This window comes from Notamacropus eugenii, chromosome 2 (assembly GCF_028372415.1).
Source record: "Notamacropus eugenii isolate mMacEug1 chromosome 2, mMacEug1.pri_v2, whole genome shotgun sequence".
NCBI classification, from domain to species: Eukaryota; Metazoa; Chordata; class Mammalia; order Diprotodontia; family Macropodidae; genus Notamacropus; species Notamacropus eugenii.
Window position 1 is genome coordinate 280,533,887 of NC_092873.1, and position 22,659 is coordinate 280,556,545.

The following is a 22,659-nucleotide window of genomic DNA, read 5'->3' on the forward strand; positions in this document are numbered from 1 at the left end:
CTTTAGAAGCATTCCTGCGTAAATACTGCAGTAATACTGTCATGCAAAGTGTATCCTTTCTTGTTGTATCCTTTTTGGGGCAGTGCTTTTCTGTAGAATTTTTTTTTTTCCCTAATGTAGATTGGAGATTAACTTTTCATTCTAGAAATAATATATTTTCAAAATTGTTTGATGTTAGGTTGAAGAAAATTTGATGTTCCTTCAAGATTTGCTTAAATTTGTCTATAATGTACTTTTAGAAAATTCATTCCAGGGAAAGTTAGTGAATCAGGTCATTAAATTTACTAAACAGATGCTGACAGTTGCTTTCACTCAGAATTTGATCTTAACTCTTTATATTTATCTTCTTTGAGAAATTTATTTTTTGTAATTTATGGACTTGGTGGTTTTAAAATACCTGTTTGGTGTCTTAATATTTTTGTGTAGTGTAGTATAGGCAGTATATCAGTACTACTTGAATGGGAATATTCTTTTAAAAGATATCATAGAAAATCCAAACAAGTTGATTTCTAAAGATTGTCTTCTTAATGGTTTTCTTAGTGACATAAATACCAGATGACAGTCTTGATTGTTCATCACCTCAAACCCAGAGTATTAAATTTTTTAAATCCCTTCTGAAGTAGGCAGCAAGTAGAATTATTCTTTCTTAGGATAAGAGACCATTGGAAACACCAAATTCTTCTATAGTGGATACATTGTTGAAAGAAATAATATAGTTAATTTGCTTGTGTCGATTAATGTCACCAGTATGACTGCCAAAACATAGTGTATAATAACCTATTGGTTTCCAAAACACTTCACCTCATCACCTCAACCTCTTAAAAACTGGTCAAATAGAAGGTGTGTGTATAATCCTTCCTTGCACCAGTCTGGCACAAAGTGTGCACTTAATAAAATGCATATTGTTTTGATTGGCACAGTGTATTGTTGTACACTGCTTAATAAATGTTTATTGAGTAAAACCCACTTTTTTCCATCATCAACCTCTTAAAAATATTGTTAATGCTCTTATCAAACCAAACTTTTTCATTTGATAACTTCATAACTTCCATAAACAGTCTAGATTGTAGTTAATTAGTTGTCATTAACACTTGTATATAAAGTAAAAAAAAAAAAAACCAATAGAGTAAATTGAATTGATGATATTTATTTACATTGCTTTATGGGAAATATTTAATTTTGGTACTTTGATTCAATTTTAGTTCATATAAACTATGAATACCCATAAAAATCAAATTATACTGTCAAATTGACATGATTCACTAATTTTCTAAATACTGAAATTTTAGCAGTCTATTACATTTATAATATATAAAAATATATTCCTACTAAAATAATTTTCATTTTTGATGGGCTTTTATGGTGTTTTAGGTTCCTTTTGAATTCCATATCTTTCAAGCATTCTCCAGCTTTGAGAAGAAGAAACTTGAACATCTGGACTCTTGAATTGTGCATAATAGCTTTAAGAATAAATTTAAAAACTAAATGAAATAAATGCATTTAAATCTTATTGGAAGATATGCAGCAGATTTGTTTTAGTCAACTTTCTATACCTCCAATAAATTATTTTCTTTCCATTAATGTGTCTTGATTTTTTGTGCTTTTTTTTTTTAACTGAATCTGTCAGTCTTTACTATTATAGGGAAATCACATTATGGAAACTCCTTCTACAAATGCAGATTAACACCAGCTCTGCAACTTATAGCCTTTAGAGAGTTTCCTGGGGCACTGGGAAGCAAAATCATAAATAGTTTGCCCAGAGTCATATAGCTATTTTGTGTCAGAATTAAGACTTCAATCCAGATCTTCTGACACTAAAGTCAGATCTCTTCTATTATAGATTTTTCAATTTGTCATTTTTACATGGTTACTAAAATATTTAGGTACCTATTTAAAGAAAAAAATAACCTATTAGAGGTTTTTCACAAACTCTTATTTCAGCTTGGGAATTTGAACACTTGCCCTAATGGAATGTTGAGTTTCCTACCAAATTTCCTTACTGTCTAAAATTTTTATGTGCTGGTTTTCCGGTTATCTTTTGAAAGATTAAAGGAAATTCTATAAGCAAAAGGTCTAAGAATGGTGCTATTAGAGGAATGGTAATAAGCAAATGTATGTGTATGTAAGAATGAATAGTAGTAAATATAGAATAATGGTAAGTCGAGCCCAAAATAGGCATGAGGATAGGAAAGGATGTGAGGGAGAAGAAGCAAAAGATATTGAATTCCTTGGGGCTACTATTTGATGTCCCATTAGAGAAATAAGGAGTAGCAGGTTGGGGATAACGATGAGTTTAGTTTTTAGACATGGTAAGTCTGAGGTCCCAATTTGACATCCAGGTAAAGATGTCTTGTGATCGCATTTAATTCTCTGGGACTGGAATGCAGGAGTGATAGGGTGGCCTTTGTGAGTAAGAGTAGTAAGGGAGTATCCTATAATGTCCCATACCAAAAAAATTTTGGGGAAAAATATTAGTTAAGATTCTCAGTGGGTTGTTAGGAAACTAGATTATATAGAAACTAAAGGAAAGAACACAAAGATCCTTTTTATAAGTGCTTTTTCTAAGAGGGAAATGAGAGTTTGTTAGAACAAGTCATATTTTGAATTGTTAGAAAATTCCCTTGTTTGTTTGCAGATAACAAGCTGCTCAAGATTGTGAAATATTATGGAAATAGTGATAAGCTCTAGAAAATCCTTTGACTAAGTAGGCAAAATAGTTTGGGTCAGTGAGTGAGTGCAGATATAAATCTGGCATGAGCATTATATAAACTAGAGGCAGTAGATTGGAGGACTTCAAGAGAAGGTAATAGTGAGAAGTTACCTCTCAAGTTTTGTCAGAATTACTTGAAATCATGTTAGAAAAATCCAGTGGTCAAAAGTAGATAAAGAGTTTAGATTTCAAGTTACTAAGACCTCAGAATTTTAACCAATAAGAAAACTGAGGCACAGGCAAATTAGTTGATTTGGCAAGAGGCACCTAGCTAATGTCTAAGGCAGAGTTTGAATACGGGTCTTCCTGATTCCATAGTGCAAGAGAGAAAATTTTTTGTATTTCAGCTAGGTCTTTACTGTTGAGTAGCAAAATATTTATTCCTCTCAGTATCTGTTTGATTTCTTCTTCTAAATCCTTCCACTCCAAGTCCTCTATCTCCTTTTTCTCAGACTACCTTGCTTGCTACTGAGAAAATAAAGGCTCCTTTATACTTCAAAACACATCATTTCCTATTCTCTTCTCCATTTGTGATCTTGATTCTGTATTCAGTCTCCTCTGGGAACTTGTTTCTGTAGATCATCCCTACTTGTCCCTCCCTGCCCCTTTGTTGTAGTATATCTAGAGTCAAAAAGACAGGGACCACAGGCAAAGGCTTAATATCCTGAGTTTGGACCTGAAATACCAGGCCTAGAGCTCGAACGATAGGCAGAAACCCCTTTTCCTATCCTTTTTCTCTTGTATTTCATTTTAGTTAGTCACCTCTCTTTTACCACACAGTCCCATCACCTGCTGCCTTCCTTTTCCATTGTGGGGTATGGAATCCCTACTCCATTATTACCTAACTCCCCTTCAAAGTTGGAGTTCTTAAAATTTCTCATTTTCTTGTGTCAAAAGAAAATTGACACCCCCTGAGAAACCACACCCACTCCAGTGCTAGTTTGCAATTTACTCATTCCCTGCTACTCTGGGCATATAATTGGTATATTTGGTATGCTCTTTTCTTCCCTCTGCTACTTCCAGACCTTCCACCTTCTACCGTTGCTCAGCAAACTCCTCTGGGGATAATTCCAACTGTCCGTATCTGTCATCTAAGTTATTGTTTTTCTCCAATCCAATCCCTGCACTTATACTGGGTGACCAGTATATAATACATTTATGCCTCTTGAAGTACATTGGCATTTGAGATCATCTGCTTCCTAAACTCCTACAGCTTGTCTCTACCCCCTATTTTCTAAACTACAGCTTCTCTTTTCCCTTAGGTACACTCAAAGATGATCATATTACACCCGTACATCTTACCATCACCTGTGTAACTGCTCCTCCATGATCCTTGGTGAAATTTTGAAAATCCTTTTTCTAATTAAGATCTCCTTTAATATGATCAAAAGTAAACAGGATAGAAGGTTTTGTAAAAGATGAAAGACAGTTTTGATTACAATGATTTCATAGGAATAAAAGCAATGCATGTTGAATAATAAGGAAAACTTTTAAATGGGAAAAGTTTTGCATTGAGTATAACCAGTAAAATTTGGGCAAATTACTTAACATCGTAGGACCGTAGGCATGTTTTTGTTTTGTTTTTTTTTTAAGACTAGAAGGTGCTGACTTAATTAGGAACTTCTTCACCTTGCAATTCCTATACCAGTAAAATCAAAGGACCAGTTCCTATTCCTGTATACGGCCAAAAACCATTTCCCAGTAGAGAAGACATCAAAGGATATGAATAAGATTTTCAAAACACCCAAAAAAACATCACAGACAGGTGGAAAAAATGGAGATTAGAGCATAGACACTGGGAAAATGGTACACTTTCACTATTGGTGGATCTGTGAACTCATTCACCCATTCTGTATAACAATTTGGACTTCTGCAGAAAAAAAATACTATTCAGGTAAAAAAAATGAAAGTTCCTTATATACCAAAAGATAAGTAGAAAGCAGAACTACAAAAAGTGGATGATCATCAGCTAGGGAAGGCTGAACATCTTATGGTATGCAAATGTAATGGAATCATTTTATTATAAGAAATGCTGAATAGATTTCAGAGAAGCATGGGAAAACTTATAGGAACTGATGTAGAGTGAAATAAAATTAAGAGAAAACCCAAGAATTACAATAATACTAAAAGGTAGCAAAAGTGGGACCAAACTTGGTCCCATAAAACAGATAAAGAAACCTTTTTTGAAATTTGTGAAGGAAGCAGTATAATTATGAGAGGAAACAGTATTTGCATATTTTGTCTTACAGTTTTATACTAGTAGTTGTTTTTCCTTTATACTAACAGTTTTTTATTGATTACAAAAGTAGGTTCAGTTTTGGAGAGCAGAAAATGACATTAAAAAATAAGGTACAAATAAATCATTAAGAAAGCTTGTTGCATGGAATTGTTCAACAAGTATTAAACACCTGGTGTGTAGACCACTGTCCTATATATAGTGAAGGAACTAGAAAAACCTAGATAAAATGTGGTTCAAGCCCTCAAGATTACATTCTAGTACAGTTATAAACCACATTCAGTTACCTATATAACTGTAATACAAATTACATGCATCTGAGAGGTCCAAAATAAAATCCCATGTGAGGTATAAGCAGGGATATCTAAACTGAAATTATTTGGGAATGAGAATACATTTTTTAAAGAAATGTGTCCTGCTCAATTTCCAGTCTAACCAGTCTAATCCTATTAATGTAACTGAATTAATAGTACTAGCTGGAGTTCTTATTCCTAGAAACACAATACCATGAAGTGTATGAGGTAGAAAAAAAGCTATCCTTTTCATGCAATAATCTGTTAGAAACAGCTGGATGAACTTGCCTACTACAATTCATTTCATAAAATCTAATTTGTGGTTATCACCCTTCACAAAATGTTTACAAGGATACGTTCACTCTAGGAGTTTTGGAATTGCCATTCTTTATGAATGTAAATGCATTGATACTGCTCATTAGAAAATGCATACATATGTCTTGGGAGTGGAAGTCTGGTCCACTGGAATGTCTAGTTACAAAGTGAATGAATGAATGAATGAAGCATATATCAAACTATCAGCTACATGCAAAGGACTAAGTATACATTAAGGAAAACAAGAAGTCCCTACTGTTGAGCTCACATTCTAATGAGGTAGGTAACATGGAAGGCTTCAGTTTCAAATGTAAACGTCTCATGGTTCTTAGAATGCAGTAGCAAAATAGAACAGTAATATCTCTTCTTAATATATTCCCACAGATAAAATCATATCAGTTTCTGATGTTTAGTCATTTCACAGTGACTAGTGATAAGAACTTTCTTTTATGGGGTTTGAGAAGATGTGACAGCACCTGAGAAACAGTTGCCAGGCTGCATCTCCACATTTCTAGAATGATGACTGCAGACACTGGGCTAGAAGTACAGCTATTTCCAAGACTTTTGGCTGCAGAGTTTTGGTCTATTTCCATCAGGGTCAGAGAAAGGAGTCACTTGACGCTGGCCCAATTAGACTCAACCAGAACAAGTATGCATATTAGCAATTAGCTACTGGCCCATTGTAGATTCAGAATACCCCAGTATATAAAGTACTAAGCAGAATTCCTTGAGTGAATGTTAACTTGTTTGTTGCATGTGTAACATGTTTTAGAAATTGGAGGCTGACTCAGGAAAATCAAGGCAAGTCAAAATGTCAGGTGAACAGACAATGGTAGCTTTGTTCATTTATTCCCCTTTGTGTGCTCATGGCTAAATGTTTGGGGGAAGAGCGACTTGATTTATATGGAAAATAGAAGCTGCTACATGAACAGGGCTAGAGTTGGTCATGTAAACCAAACTCCCTTCTTGCCATATGAATCTGCAATTAATGGAATTTCAAGCAGTATAATAATTTGAGAAAGCCTCTATTACTACAGATAGTTCTTTTAGCAGGTTCTATTTTTATATTCATTGTCTGATTTTCAGCAAAATGTAGTTTCATATTTATGTCTTTTAGTCTTTTTATGTTTTTGCTTTTGACTAAGATCATGATCACAACATCTACCCTTGCTTTTTATTTTACTTCATTGGAACCATAAAAGATTTTGCTCCATTCTGTTATTTTAATTATGTCTGTTTTGAGTGTGTTTGTGTAAGCAGTATATTGTTGGATTCTGCCTTTTAATCTGTTCTGCTATCTTACATTTTATGAGTGAGTTCACCCCATTCACATTCATAGATAATATAACTGTTAAGTATGTGTTTTCCTCCTTCCTATTCTTATACTTTTCTTAACTTTTGTTCCCCAACATCCTTTATGAATTTGTTTTGCTTAAGACTAAATCTCTCTGTTAACTTCCCCTCCCTCTCCTCACCTCCTCTTCCATTAATGTTTCCCTAGTGAGTGAAATGTATTTCTGTCCTCAATTGTGAGTGTTCCTTGTGAGAATTCATCCCAGTATTTCACAGGAAATGTATGGTTGTTGTTAATGGTTTTTTCTAAATATCAAATCTCAAGAAAAATCAGTTAAGAAAATCAGCAAAAAAGTACGGTAGTTCTCCTCTGAGAATTAAAGCTTATAGCAATCAACATAGAAACATTACTGTTTCAGGGAAATCCACTGACATGGAGTTGAAAACGAGCAGAAAACACATAGAGTCAAAGGTTAAGGTCAACATTCCCAGGATCAAAGAAAGAAGCATATAGGAAAAGAGGTGGTCACAGTCTCTAATCAGTCAGCCTTGATCATGTTTGTTACCATGTTATAAGTATGTATTTGCAATCTCATATACTGGTAAAAATGAATTATTCTTGCACATAAATACTAATAATTTTATATATGTACATGTATATATATATATATATATATATATATATATATATATATATATATATATATATATACATATATATAAAATTTTTCCTTTTTAACTTGGAATACCACTCATAGAATTTGTAAATTTACCAATACTGTGAGTGGTATTCCAAGTTAAAGAGGTAAAATAATTCCTTAAATGGTCAAGTTTAATGTGATTCTGTGTGGTGCTGTTAACCTTGCTAGCATATCTAAATGTTAACTTATTTGAATACTTCCTAATAATATTTGCTGGTGTATTTCCGTGTTTGAATATTCACTTTAGGCAACAGTCCTTATAAAAATTAGTAAGCTTAATATTTCATTTTTAAGAATGATCACTTTAAAATATTAAATATTTGTGCTGTCATTTAATTTTTAAATGATTTTTGAACCTTATGTTGATGTTCCCTTTTGATATTTTCTATTATCAAATATCTATTAAGTAAAGGTCATTTTTATGTTATTGAAATAATAATATTGTCACTATATATATATAATAATTACAATAAACCAGGCCTTTATTATATATTTTTTAAAGAAAATCTCAGAAAATCTTACTATAAGCTTATCACAGAAAAATGATTCATTTTATTATTATGGCCACTCGTTTTTATTTTAAAATGTGTAAATAAAATGTTATGAAAAATACAGGATAAAAAGATTCAGAGAACCTTTTCTGATTTATTGTTTCTTAAGACTAATATCTCTCTAGAATTTAGAAATAATATATGTGTGTATTCCTCCCTCTAGTTCAGATGAAAGTGGAGTTTAAGTGTCACCACTCCTATCCATTCCTCCTTGTTTATTTAGTTCTCTCTTTGTGCACCAAATTGAGACAATTTTCCCTGTCCTTCATCTCTTCTTCCCCCCCCCACCCCACACTGAGTGTATTTCTTTTCCCTTCTGCTTCCATTTTTCTTTCAAAATTATCAAAACATAACAGAACCATTCCCAAGCCCTCTGTCTAATTAGATTCCCTCTATGACCCTAGATGATAATAGAGTTGTGAAGGGATACATGTATCATTTCCACCCATTAGAATATAAATTTTTGTTGTAATTTCCATCATGTCCAACTCTTCATTAGGGGTTTTCCTGGCAAAGACACTGAAGTAGTTTGTCATTTCTCCTCCTTTTACAGATTTTTTAAAAGCTCATTTTACAGATGAGGAGACAGGCAAATAGGATTATGTGATTTGCCCAGGGTCACACAGCTTGTAAATTTCTGAGGGCAGATTTGAACTCAGTAAAATGAGTTTTCCTGACTTTGAGCCCCACTCTTTATCCACTGCACCACCTAGCTGCCTATAGAATAGTTTGCCCTTCTTTAATCTCTTATAATTATTTGTTTACATTTCTCTTGACTCTTAGACTTTCATTAAAGTTTTTTTTTTTCTTCTATAAGATTCTACTTCATTTCACTGGATAAATTAGTCTTGGGTTTAAGCTTAGATCTTTTGCCTTGTGGTATATCATTCCAAAATTGTCTTCATAATAGTGGCTACTGAATCTTGTGTGATTGACTGTGGTTCTTTAGTACTAGAATTCTAACTTTCTGACTGTATGAATTGTTTATAAGATATTACTGAGAGTTTTTATTTGGGAGTTACTTTCAGAAGGTTACTGGTAGATTCTTTGAATTTCTTTTTTGCGTCTTGTTTCTAAGAGATCCAGGCAGTTTTCTCTTAAGATTTCTTCAAATTTAGTATCTACCTCTTTTTGGTCATAACTTTCAGATAGGCTAATGATTTTTAAATTACCTTGTCTTAATCTCTTTTCTGTATGAATTTTTTTTACTATGAAATATTTTTACTATGAAATATTTTCTTCTATTTTTCAGACTGTTTTTCTTTTTATCTCGTGAAGTCATGGATGACCTTCTGTACCTTTTGTTCCAAGATGTTAAATTTTTTTTTTTAATTTTTCTTCCATGGTTCTTATTTCTTTTCTTATTTTCCCCCTTAGCCATCATTTGGCTTCAAAAAAAATTTTAGCTTTTTTTCCCTTTTAACTCTTGCTTTCTTCTAGCAATTTGGTTGGAATTCTATCCAAACTTTTGGGGAGGGAGGGAGGGAGGGAGGGAGGGAGGGAGGGAGGGAGGAGAGAGAGAGAGAGAGAGAGAGAGAGAGAGAGAGAGAGAGAGAGAGATGGATATACATACATACATACATATATATTTGCTTATAGATATTTTTCAATCATTCTCTTTTTCTTGAGCATATCTGTTACCATAATACCTCTTTACGATAGATTATTTCCCCCCAATTCTTCCAGTTTACTTCCTGCCCCTAAACTTTATATTGGGTCAGGCTCTCCAAAATTCTGAGGGGAATTTCTCAATTTAGCTTTTATCCTCTTGGGTGCTTCTACTGTTTTCTTGGGGTGTTGAGTATTGATCCTAATATCTTGGAGATAACTTGGATGGAGGCCCTGTGAATTTTCAATACTCCCAAAGTGTTTTGATCCAGCAAAAAGCCTGGTCACTCCCCTCCTGGTCTGAGCTATATAAGTTCCTGACCTGGGTTTAGGTCTCCATTACATTACTTTTGTCTTGCCCCTGGTTGGAAGTTCCAGTAGACTGCTGCTGGTCTGAGTCACAGTCAACCAGCTGGAAAGCACTGCTGATTCAGATAGAATTGTAGGTTCCCTTGATCCCAATTTCATACCCTGGGTTTTTACTGCTGATTTCAGACTGAACTAGAAGCTAGAGCTGAAATACTGCTGCACTTCTGGTGTCAGAGCAACACAGCTATTGGTGACATCAGAATTTGTTCCTCATTACATGTACTGGATGCTCCTAGGGTACTCTTCACCCTAGAATGACATCCTTAGACAAAGATCCCTCCTCAGTATCTTTTAGATTTGTGACCCAGCACTGAGTCATAAGTAACTGACCTCCCTGTTGTGCACTGTTATGAGTCTGGCTGGGATCTCTTCTTGCTTTGGGGAATAACTTCAGTCCTCTTTTAGTTCTTGTGTGCTAGAACACTGCCTGCCTCTGGCAGATCTATTCTCTAGTATCCTCAAACCTCTCCATCTCCCTATGCTGACCTGGACTGCAAAAAATATTTTTTTATTTTATTTCTCTATCCATATTTGATCTCGTGTGTTTTTTTTTTTTTAATCTTTGTGGAACAGGCGTGTGGGAGAATTCTTCCGTCAAGAAGGTTTGAGGATTGAGGAAAAATCTATTTGTTAATAAAGAGATCTTTGGTGGCTTCATAAAAAGGGGTCTCAAATAAATGATGAAGTCAGAAGCTAGATTAAAAGGGTTTTTCAAGGTATTCCAAGGGCAAGAGAAATATAGGATGATAGCTACTGGACATGACAGGCTCTTGAGAGAGATTTTTGAGGATGAGGAAGACTTTGATATATAAGAGGAGCCAGTAAGTAGGAGAAGGTTGATCAGAGAGAAAGTGAGGATGACAGTGGGGGGGGAAGTTTGCTGGAGAAACTAGAAGGTAATGAGACCACAGTGAAGGAAATAATAGGGGGGTGATATCAGTAAAGTTAGATGAAGAGGAGGGTAGGAGAAGCAGGAGTGCTGGCAAACTGTCTCAGTTATTTTCAGTGAAGGATGATGCAAGCTCTTCAGCTAATGATGGGGGAGGAGAGGGTGCTTAGGGTAACATGGGAAGCAGGAACAAAGAGACAATTTCAAACAGATGCTATGGTGAGTGAGATAGCAAATCAGGACTTCCTAAATGTAGACAGCCCAGTTAAGATTAACTAGCATTCATTTTTAATAGACCCAGTCAACCTAGTTTTGTAATTTTCTCTAGTTTCATTCCATCCTTCATGAGTGGAAGAGGAGGATCCTATTAAATTATTTTTGTTTATGATTACCACTACTATAAATAGGCCATACCTATCTGCCCAAAGTTAAATCTTCTAAGTTGTGAGTAGTTTTCACAATTTTTCTTTCACTTCTAATCCTTTTTAAAAACCTCTAAAAGTGACAAACTTGGTTATTTTGTTTTTGTACAGGTATGGGCCACAAGCAAGTTAAACAAAAGATTTTAACACAAAATGGCAAATATTACCTCGTAATTATCACTTGGAAGGTTAGACCTTTGGCTGGAATATGGCTTTGAAAGTATATACCTATTCAAAAGAAAGACGAATGGTAGGGTATTATAGAGTGGAGATATACAATCTGGGAGACAGAATGAAGACACATGGTGGATCATTGGATATAGAAAGAAACAATATTGTCATAAGAGTATACTGAAGAGCATTTAGCATGGAAATAAATGAGAAGTTCAGGATATCAATTATGAGCCTAACACTGGCATGGGGAATGTTAATTGTCCAGACATCTGTTAGAGTTCTTGTTGTAATAAAGGCAGATCAACTAGTCACTTCTTTATTTCACTTGATAACAATTTCATCTTTCAAAAGGCAGAGAGGACAAACAGCAATATTTTATGCTGGGTCTCCTTTTCACCAACAGGATCTAATTGCTTAGGCCGAAATGATGAAAACTGCAGAAAACTGACCATTCCATCTTAGAGTTGATAATAGAGGAGAGGAAAATTGGGCTGTGTGTGATATATAGCCTTGAATTAGGAGAATAGATTTCAAAAGACTCAGATAAAGGAAAAGAATCTACATACACATCCATATATAGCTTCTTATGAACATATGTGTGTGTGCGTGTGTGTGTAACACATGCAATATATGTGTGTATATATTAGGGATACATCCATGTGCCTTCAGTAGATTCTTTTAAATCTAGTTGCTAACTATTTACTAGTAACTCCAGTGTGTTTTTGTATGTATGTATGTGTGTGTGCATACACATACACACACACATATATATATATTTTACAATTTGTCACTTGATTATATACAGTCCTCCATTTTGCATATGTAATGATGTGATGATGATAATAATAGTTCCCATTGTTTGTATACATACATAAGCAAGCGAGTGATCTAGCAAAGTAGATAGAGGTTAGCTTGGAATAAAGAAAACCTACTCTCAAGTACTTCATTTGATACGATTCAGCTACTTGACCATGGGCAAGTGACAATTTCTCAGGTCCCTAAGCAACTCTCTCTCTACAACAGTGAATTGCTACTGTGGAGAGAATGTCCATGCTAGCTCTTCCTTACATCAGTGAAATCACATTTAGGGGAGATGGATGTAGGTCTCTAATATATATATATATATATGTTATGTTATATTATATATATTATATATATATGTACATGCACATATATATCACAGATGTATTATATGTATGTGTGTTTGTGCATCTATGTGTGTATGCATATAGGTATATAATGTAGTTGTAGATTTTACCATAAGTATTTAAAATTTCATTAATAAATTAATTTAATTTTAATAAAATAATTTAATAAAATTAATTGCTAATAAAATTAATTTATTTGTTTTCAGTTTTCAGCAATCACTTCCATAAGTCTAAAATTTTCTCCCCCTCCTTCTCTCCTTCCTCCCCAAGATGGCATGCAATCTTATATGGGTTCTACACATACAATCATATTAAACATATTTTCACATTAGTCATGTTGCATAGAAGACATAAAATGAATGAGAGAAACCATGAGAAAAACCAAAGCAAAATATAAAACAAGAAAAAAATAGTCTGCTTAATTCTGTATTCTGATTCCATAGTCCTTTCTCTGGATGTGGATGGCATTTTGCCTCAGAAGTCCTTTGGGAATGTTTTAGGTCCTTGCCTTGCTTTGAAGGGCTAAGTCTATCAGAAACAGTCCTTGCACACTGTGGCTGTTACTGTGCATAATTCTCCTGGTTCCACTCATTTAACTTAGTGTCAATTCATATAAGTCTTTTCAGGCTTTTCTGAAGTCCTGTTCATCATTTCTGATAGCAAAATAGTATTCTATTACATGCATATACCACAGTTTCTTCAGTCATTCCCCAATTGATGACCATTGCCTCTGTTTCTAGTATTTGGCCACCACAAAGAGAGCTGCTATAAATATTTTTGTACATGTGGGATCTTTTCCCTTTTTTAAGATCTCTTTGGGATACAGTCCTGGAAGGGATATTGCCAGGTCAAAGGGTATACACATTTTTGTAGCCTTTTGGGCATAGTTCCAAATTGCTCTCCAAAATGGTTGAATCAGCTCACAGTTCCACCAACAATGAATGTGTTCCAAATCTCCCACATCTTCTCCAACATTTGTCATCTTCATGTTTTGTCATGTTAGCCAGTCTGATATGTGTGACATGGTACCTCAGAGTTGTTTTGATTTGCATCTCTCTAATCGATAATGATTTAGAGCATTTTTTTTATATGACTATACAGCTTTAATTTCTTCCTCTGAAAACTGCGTGTCCATATCCTTTGAACATTTATCAATTGGGGAATGACTTGTATTCTTGTAAATTTGACTCAGTTCTCTATATATTTTAGAAAGGAGGCCTTTATCACAGACACTAGTTGTAAAGATTCTTTCCTCTTTCCTGCTTCCCTCCTAATCTTGGTTGCATTGGCTTTGTTTGTTTAAAAACTTTTCAATTTAATGTAATCAAAATTATCCATTTCGTACTTCGCAATGTTCTCTATCTCTTCTTTGGTCATAAATTTCTCCATTCTCTAAAAATCTGACAAATACACTATCCCTTGCTCCCCTAATTTGTGTATAGTATCAGCCTTTATACCTAGATCATGTCAGCATTTGGACTTTATTCTTGTGTACAGTGTCAGGCATTGTTCTATGCCCAGTTTCTGCCACCCTATTCAATTATCCCAGCAGTTTCTGTCAAACAAATCCCAGAACCTGGGATCCTTGGGTTTATCAAACAGGAGACTGCTATATTCATTGATTACTGTGTCTTAAGTACCTACCCTATTCCACTGATCTACCCTTTTGTTTCTTAGCCAGTACCAAGTGGTTTGGATGATTGCTGCTTTATAATACAATTTGAGATCTGGCAGGAGTAGGCTCCCTTCCCCAGCATTTCTTTTCATTATTTCCCTTGATATTCTAGACCTTTTGTTCTTCCAAATGAATTTTAATATTATTTTTTCTAGCTCTAGAAAATAACTTTTTGGTAGTTTGATATGGCACTGTATAAATAAATTAATTTAGGTAGAATTGTCATTTTTATTATATTATTTGGGTCTATCCATGAGCAACTGATGTTTCTCTAATTATTTAGATCTGACTTTTTTTGTGTGAAAAATGTTTTGCAATTGTGTTCATATAGTCCTTGGGTTTGTTTTGGCTCCCAGATATAGCGTCTACAGTAACTTTAAGTGGGATTTTTCTTTCTATCTCTTGCTGTTGGACTTTGTTAGTAATATATAGAAATGCTAATGATTTATGTGGGTTTATTTTTTATCCTGCAACTTTGCCAAAGTTGTTTATTATTTCAAATAGTTTTTTTTTACTTGATTCTCTAGGATTCTCTAAGTATATCATCATATCATCTGCAAAGAGTGATAATTTACCTTCTTTTTTGCCTGTTCTAATTCCTTCAATTTCTTTTTCTTCTCATTACTAAAGATAATATTTCTAGTATCATATTGAATAACAGTGGTGATAGTGGACATCTTTGTTTCACCCCTGATCTTACTGAAAATGCATCTAGCCTTTCCCCATTGCATATAATACTTGCTGATGGTTTTAGGTAGATACTCCTTATAATTTTAAGGAAGGTTCCATTTATTCCTATGCTCTCCGGTGTTTTTGATAGGAATAGGTGTTGTATTTTGTCAAAAACTTTTTCTGCATCTATTTAGATAATCACATGGTTTCTGTTAGTTTTGTTGCTGATATGATTAATAATGCTGATAGTTTTCCTAATATTGAACAAGCCCTACATTCCTGGTATAAATCCTACCTGATCATAATTATTATTTTCATGATAAGCTGCTGTAATCTTTTTGTTAATGTTATTTAAAATTTTTGCATCTATATTCATTAGGGAAATTGTATATAATTTTTTTTCTCTATTTTGGCTCTTCCAGGTTTAGGTATCAGAACCATAGTTGTATCATAAAAAGAAATTGGTAGGACTCTTTCTGTGCTAATTTTCCCAAATAGTCTCTATATTATTAGAATTAATTGTTCTTTAAATGTTTGATAGAATTCCCTGGAGAGAGAGAAAGAGAGAGAGAGAGAGAGAGAGAGAGAGAGAGAGAGAGAGAGAGAGAGACAAAGAGAGAGAGAGAGAAAGAGAAAGAAAGGAAGGAAGGAAGGAAGGAAGGAAGGAAGGAAGGAAGGAAGGAAGGAAGGAAGGAAGGAAGGAAATGATAAGCAGGCAGATTTCAGAAAAAACGTGGAAAGATTTATATGAACTGATGCTGAGGAAAGTGAGCAGAACCAGGAGAACACTGTATATGGTAATGGCAACATAAAAAAAGAAAAAGGTATATTCCTTTCTATCCCCATTCAATTTTCTTCAGTCATCTATCTTATCTACCTTATCCAGAGTTCTATTCACCTCCTTAACTTCCTTCTTCTTTATTTTGAGGTTGGATTTATCAAGTTCAGAGGGGGGGGGGGGGAATGGTTTGAGGTCCCCCACTAGTATAGTTTTGCTGTCTATCTCTTTCTGTAACTCCCTTAACGTCTCCTCTAAGAACATGGATGTTATACCACTTGGTGCATAAGTATTTAGTAATGAAATTGCTTGGTGGTCTATGGTACCTTCTGGCAGGATATAGTTTCCTTCCTTATCTCTTTTGATTAGATCTATTTCTGCTTTTGCTTTGTTTGAAATTAGGATTGCTACCTCTGCTTTTTTTACATCAGCTGAAGCATAATCTGCTCCAACCTTTTATCTTTATCCTGTGTGTATCCCCCTGTTTCTTGTGAATGTGTTTCTTGTAAATAACATATTCTAGGTTTATGGTTTTTAATCAATTTTGCTATCTGCCTCCGTTTTATAGAAGAGTTCATCCCATTCACATTTATGATTACTGTGTCTTTCCCTTCATCCTATTCCCCCTCCATTTATGCTTTTAGTTCTCCCTTCTCCCTTCCCCTCCACAAGTTTTATTTTTGATAACCGCCTCCTTCAGTCTTCCCTGCCTTCTATCATCCCCCCTCCCTTTTATTTCCCTTTTCCCTTACTACTTCTTCCCTCCCTATTAACCTTCCCTCCCTTTTCTTTCCCCTTTCCTGTTCCACTGCATATAGGGCAAGTTAGATTTCTATATTTAACTCAGTATGTTATACCTTCCTGGAACCAAATCACATGAGAGTAAATCTTAAATAGTGCTCATCTCCCTCCCCTCTTTCCCTCTACTACATGTTTTTGTGCCTTTCCCTGGGATGTAATTTACCTTTTTCTATCTCTTTTTCTCTTCTCCCATTATGATGCTTTTGCACCCTTAAATCACATTTTTTATCATCACATCAGTTAATTTATATCCACTTCCTCTATCTATTCCTTTTAAATGCCATAATAAATATACAATTCTCAAGATTAACAAGTATCATCCTCCCTTTTAGTGATGTAAACAGTTTGCCCATATTGAATAACAAGTTTATTTTGGGGTTTCTTTTTCCCCCCGTTTACCTTTTTTTGCCTCTCTTGAGTCTTGTGTTTGAAGACCAAAATTTCTAGTGAGATCTGTCCTTTTCATCAGGAAGGTCTGGAAATCCCTTATTTCATTGAATATGCCTCTCCTTACCTGAAATATTATGCTCAGATTTGCTGAGTAATTGATTCTTGGTTGTAGTTCCAGCTCCTTTGCCTTATGGCATATCATATTCCAATCCCTCTGATCTTTTAACGTAGAAACTGCAAGGTCCTGTGTGATCCTGATTGTAGTTCCTTGATATTTGAATTGTTTCTTTCTGGCTGCTTGTGGTATTTTATCCTGTACTTGATAGTTCTGGAATTTGGCAACAATATTCCTTGGCATTTTCAATTTGGGATATGTTTTTTTTTTGTTTTGTTTTTTTTTTGCCCATCAGAAATGTCATTTATTACAGAGGTCAGAAGAGTGATCACCAGGGACAGTCACTGTGGGGGGAGGGGGAGATCAGGGCTCCAACACTGATTGGAGAGTAGGGATTCAAGGCTGGGGAGAATCAGGGAGGGGGTGCCCACATGCCCCAGGGGGTCTGCTTGCCTGTCAAGGCTCTCTCCTGTTTCCAATTTTAGAAGGAGGCTGGGTAGAGGGTGTAGTATGACTGGGTCAGGTCGGTGCTAAGGCTGAGGGGAAGGGGAGGAAGGGTCCCCCCCTCTTTCACATGTACTCACAATACTGATCTCTTGGAGGGTGAGAGGAGGGGGGGCATCCCCTCCCCCCCCTGCCAGGTTATAAGAGGAAGGAGTTAGTGTTAGGGGGTGAGGGTCCTGGGGGCATCATGGGAGGCAGACAAGGCCCCCCACCTAGGGGTGAGATGAAGGCCAGTGGGGCCCCAGGACCAGGGGGCACAGGGCTGAGATGTAGCTGGTTCAGAGTGAGTGGCTGGAGGTAGAGGCTGGAAAGGATTGGCGAGGGATGGACCAGGGGTTGTGCCAGGTGCTCCAATTGGCAGGAAGGGGTTGGAGGCCTTGGGTCCTGGGGGGGGCAGGCTCTGGCTGAGTCACCAAAGAGTCCAGGTCCAGGAGGGCAGCATTGGGTCCCAGGAAAGATTCTGGCGTTTTCCATGTCGGGGGCATGGGGGCTGGTAGCACTGTAAGTCGGGGTTCCCCATGGCCTCTGCCAGGGAGCCCCCAACCCCACTGAGGTCAAATGCTCCGGGGCTTCGTGCAGGGACCTCTCTGGCCAGAGGCTCCAGTTCCCTGGTGCTGCTGCCTGAGGTAGGCAGTGCTGTCCGAAGGCAATTAAAGTCAGAGAATTCATCTGGCTCTGCATCGAAGCCTCCAGTCACTGGGGTGTCATTAGTGTTGGGCTTGGCTGGGGAACTTCCCCACAGGTCTGAGAAGGATGGCGCTGGTGTCCATGGGTCAGCGGTGGTGGATGGGCCGCTGACTGGTGCCCCACTTGGGCCATCAGCTCCCCACCCCGGGGTCTGGGGTCCCCCTCTTTCCAGCAGGAATCAGCTGCAGGGCCTGGGGTAGAGTGGGTCTCCAGGGGTCCACAGAGGCAGGTGTGGGAGCCAGACCCCCCCCCCCCAGGGGTCAGCTGAGGGTGAAACAGGGGGTCCTGGGGGCAGGGATCAGAGGACAGCTGCAAGTACAGGACCGCCCCAGGGATCGGGGGGGGGGGGAGGGGGGGGGCTGGGGCTGTGAAGACATCAGCCAGATCCATGAGAGACGACTCCTCCTTGCCCATAGTCTCTCTCTTGCTTTCCTCAATGGCCATCTGCAGTCTCAGGTCATCGCCCCAACGAATCTGCTCCTCCTTGTCATGCTTCTCCCAGCTCAAACTAAGGGTCAGCTGGAGCTGGACGTCATCCTCAGGGCCACAGGATGGGGTCTGGTCAGCCTCTTCCTTGCTCATGGCCAGGGCCAGCTGCAGCTGTAGCTCCTTCCCCCCACTACTCTGGGGCCAGACCTGCTCTGCCTCTGGGGGCGCCCCGGACCCCACGGCTGCTGAGGATGCTGTGGCCATCTGGGCCAGCTTCCCCTTGGTCTTGAGGGCGTGGGCCCTCTCTTCCCGCAGGCAGTTCTCGTCCCTCAGCAGGGCCACCAGCTGCTTGGTCTTCTCCTGCACGTTGACGCCCTGGTCCTTGCCGTCCCTGTCCACGTACTGGAAGTCCTTCAGGGTCTGCACCCCGTACATGTTCTCCTTGCACTGCTGGGACACGCTCTCGGAGCCAGTCTTGATCAGGTACTCCATGAGAGACGTGTCCTTGCCGTGGTTATTGAGCCGCTTCCAGATCATGCTCATGATCTCCAAGAAGGCGACCAGGTTGTAGGTGAGGTCAGTGATCTCGGACATGAGGGAGCTCGAGGGTCCCCAGGAGTCATTGCTGGTGGCCTTGCGCACCTTGATGTCCCCCTTCGAATAGTTGTGCATGATGTTCTTCATCTGCCGGCGCAGCACAGCAACGAAGTCGACGTGACTGCGGGAGCACCCCAGGCCGCGGGCGGGGCCCAGGGAGTCGGTCACCGCATCTTGGGGAGCAGAGGCCAAAAGAAGCGCTGAGACAGTGAGGTGGGTGTGGACCAGAGGACCAGCATGCTCATGGCCCTCAGCTGTGTGCAGACCTACTGGGTGCAGACCAACGCCAAAAGCCCCTGGCCCCACCCCTACCCCCCAGGTCCTTGCACCATCTAGGACCCAAGCCCAGAGCCTCCGTCCAGCCCAGAGAGGCCCAGGAGGGACAAGACAAGGCCAAGAGCCGGGAGGGAAGAAGATGCTGGACAGCTAGCCCAGGGTCTGGGCAGGGAGCTTGGGATATCTTTAAGGAGGTGATCAAGGGATTCTTTCAATGTCTTTTTGCCCTCTGGATCTAGGACCTCAGAGCAGTTTTCTTTGATGATTTCTTGGAAGATATTGTCCAAGCTCGTTTTTTCATCGTGGCAATAATTCTTAGATTTTCTCTCCTGGATCTGTTTTCCAGGACAGTTGTTTTTCCAATAAGATATTTTACATTTTCTTCGGTTTTTTCATTCCTTAGATTCTATTTGACTGATTCTTGATGTCTCCTAGAGTCATTAGCTTCTACTTGCCCAATTCTAATATTTAATAGATTGTTTCCTTCGGTTAACTTTTGCATCTCCTTTCCCATGTGCCCAATTATTCCAGGTAGGTTTTGTGTCCCCTTATACATTTGCCTAATTTTCCTTTTCAATTCTTCAGTGAATTGTTTTTTCATATTTTTAAAATCATTGGTTAATTTTTCTTCTACCTCTCTAATTTGGCTTTTAAAATCCTTCTTGAGCTCTTCCAAGAATGCTTTTTGGGCTTGAGACCAGTTCATATTCCCTTCTGAGGTTTCAGATGTGAGTACAGTTTCAATGCTGACCTTTTCAGTATTTGTATTTTGGTCTTTGTCCCCAGAGTAAGATTTTATGTTCTTTGCTTTTCTCATTTGCTTCTTGCTCATCACGATTGCCTTTTCCCTGACTTTTAAAGTGGATCTCTGCTTCTAGGGCACGGGGGCTCTGTTCTGCATCTCTTGTGCTGAGAACTTAAGGCTTTGTGTGTTGTGGCCTCTGGTTCTTTCAGCTAGAAGCTATAATGGCAGCTTCTAAGCTGCAGCTTAGCTGGTGCTGAGCTGGCTGGTGTGCCAAAAAAGAGGTCAGATGAAGTCTTTCTAAGTTTCCCAAGGGTTAGCCTGAAGTTCACTGCATGAGGTGTGGGGGAGGGGTGATCTGGCCCCTGGAGGTTTCCTCCTCCCCTGAGCTAGAGCGAAAGCAGACTCAGTGATTGGTAAACCCCTTCTGCACTGGTGTCTGTCCAATTCCCCTGGCTGTGCTAAGGCATCCTGGTGTTGGTGCTTTCGAGCTCTTCCCTTCTGGGACACTGGATCTCCCCCTTGTTTGCTGAGGTAGGGATGTTTGGGACAGCTCCGGTCCTGCACTGGTCCCCTTCAGCCACAGCAAGAGGGACTCTCCTTGGCAATCTCCTTAACCTCCTGATTTGAGAGACTGTTTACCCTTTCAGCTGATCCCATTATTCCAGGATTTTTCCTGGGGCAGTATTCTCTAGGTTTTTTAATGCCAACAAGAGAATGGAGAGAGTACTTACAGTTTACTTTGCCATATTGGCTTCTGGAAGTTCAAGTACAGGACTTTCAAACGTTTAATCTGTGGGCTAATAGTCTCAGGAGTGGCTGCTGCTGTTACCAGGCCCTGTACTTCTCTCTCACTCAGTTCTGCTGGACTTCCATCCTGTGCTAATATGTTTGAGAAGCCACACTGCTGCTTCTGATTCAGTCCACTCTCGCAGTTCCTGCTTTGCTCCCTCTGGCAGTTCCTGCTTTGCTCCACTATGGTGAAATCTGCACTGATAGAGCCTGTATACTCTGTGCTCTCCCAGTCCCGTGTAACAGATCCTTCCTATAGACCTTCCAGGCTGTCTTGGGCTGGAAATATGTCACACTAACTCCTAGTGGATTCTGCCACTATAAAATTTGTTCAGATTCTCTTGTTAAAGTTATCTGAAGGAATTTGTGGTAGAGCTAAGGTGAGTCTGTTCTCTCATGCCACCATCTTGGCTCTGTCCCTGCCATAAATATTTAAATACAAGGAAGATTATTGTGCCCTCAGGTAGATGATGGAAGTTTTCACAGAGAAATAAGTGTATAATTGAAACTTAAGAGATGGATAGTATTGAGAGAAGGGGGGAAACATTCCAAATCAGGAGTTTGATTTGAGGTTTTTCTTGCTAAGTAACAGGAAATAAAGTAGTAAAATAACTAGTGATAAGTTTTGGTTTGCTCTCAGTAACCTGGTAATTCACAAATTACCTTGGAAAAATCAACGATAACAAGTGCTGCAATTCCACAATATAATGAAATTTATTTGCAGCAGTGTGTAGATTACTGTTTAACAACCAGTTTGGGGATAAAAGTAGAAATGACACATTTAGGTTACTTTGCATTATTAATATTTTCTCCACCACTCTTTAAAGTATAATCAACAAAACAAATAAATCAAGGTCTTATTTGTAACATTTGAGTATTTCTAAAGAGAAAGTGCTCATACTCAAAATTTAACAATCAGGGAGAAGTACTTAGAGTTGATTCTAGCAATCCTTAATATCTACCAGCTGATAAGGTTTACTTTCTCCTGATTATCAACATAAGGAATGACATTTATCTTGTTTTATAATTAATAACTTAGAGGAATTCTAGTCAGATATCTTTATGTCCTTAGAATATGAAGCATGTTGGTAATTACTTTTGGAATTGTTATTTCTGAGATATAAAAGTAAACATCTGTTCTCAAATTAGAATGGAGTACTAAAAAAAAGCAAAACAGATTTTTCCTCATCAATTTCAATTTGTGATGTTCTTATATCATTTTAAAATTTATGACATCTGTAATGTATACATGTGCATGCATACACATCGTTGTGTTTCTCCTTCATTTTCAAAGAGGACCATGATATCAGGGAAATGATGACATGACTTGCAGTTGACTTTGATTTGAGTGAGGGAGGGCTGTGCAAGGTCACCAGCTTTACTTTCTCCTCCTGAGCCATCTGGAGCCAGTGACCAGATATTCATCTGGATTCCTGGAGATGGCCCAGGATTCGATGGGAGACCTTTGCCCTTTTAGGCTAAGATCTTTTCC

The 22,659-nt window shown here is 37.9% G+C and overlaps 1 protein-coding gene and 1 pseudogene across 2 annotated transcripts in view; one reads left to right on the top strand and one right to left on the bottom strand.

The window, feature by feature from the left end:
* RNPC3 (RNA binding region (RNP1, RRM) containing 3) overlaps positions 1 to 1,581 on the top strand; it is a 30,966-nt gene extending 29,385 nt beyond the window's left edge. Inside the window, exon 15 of one of the 2 annotated variants that reach the window (XM_072644162.1) lies at positions 7 to 1,581. The gene's annotated coding sequence lies outside the window, so the exon portion shown is untranslated. The remainder of the gene's footprint in view (positions 1 to 6) is intronic. The other variant, XM_072644163.1, reaches the window with a different exon arrangement.
* Positions 1,582 to 17,424: 15,843 nt separating this feature from the next.
* Positions 17,425 to 19,413, bottom strand: LOC140527314 (epsin-1 pseudogene; annotated as a pseudogene).
* Between the last annotated feature and the right edge of the window lie 3,246 nt (positions 19,414 to 22,659).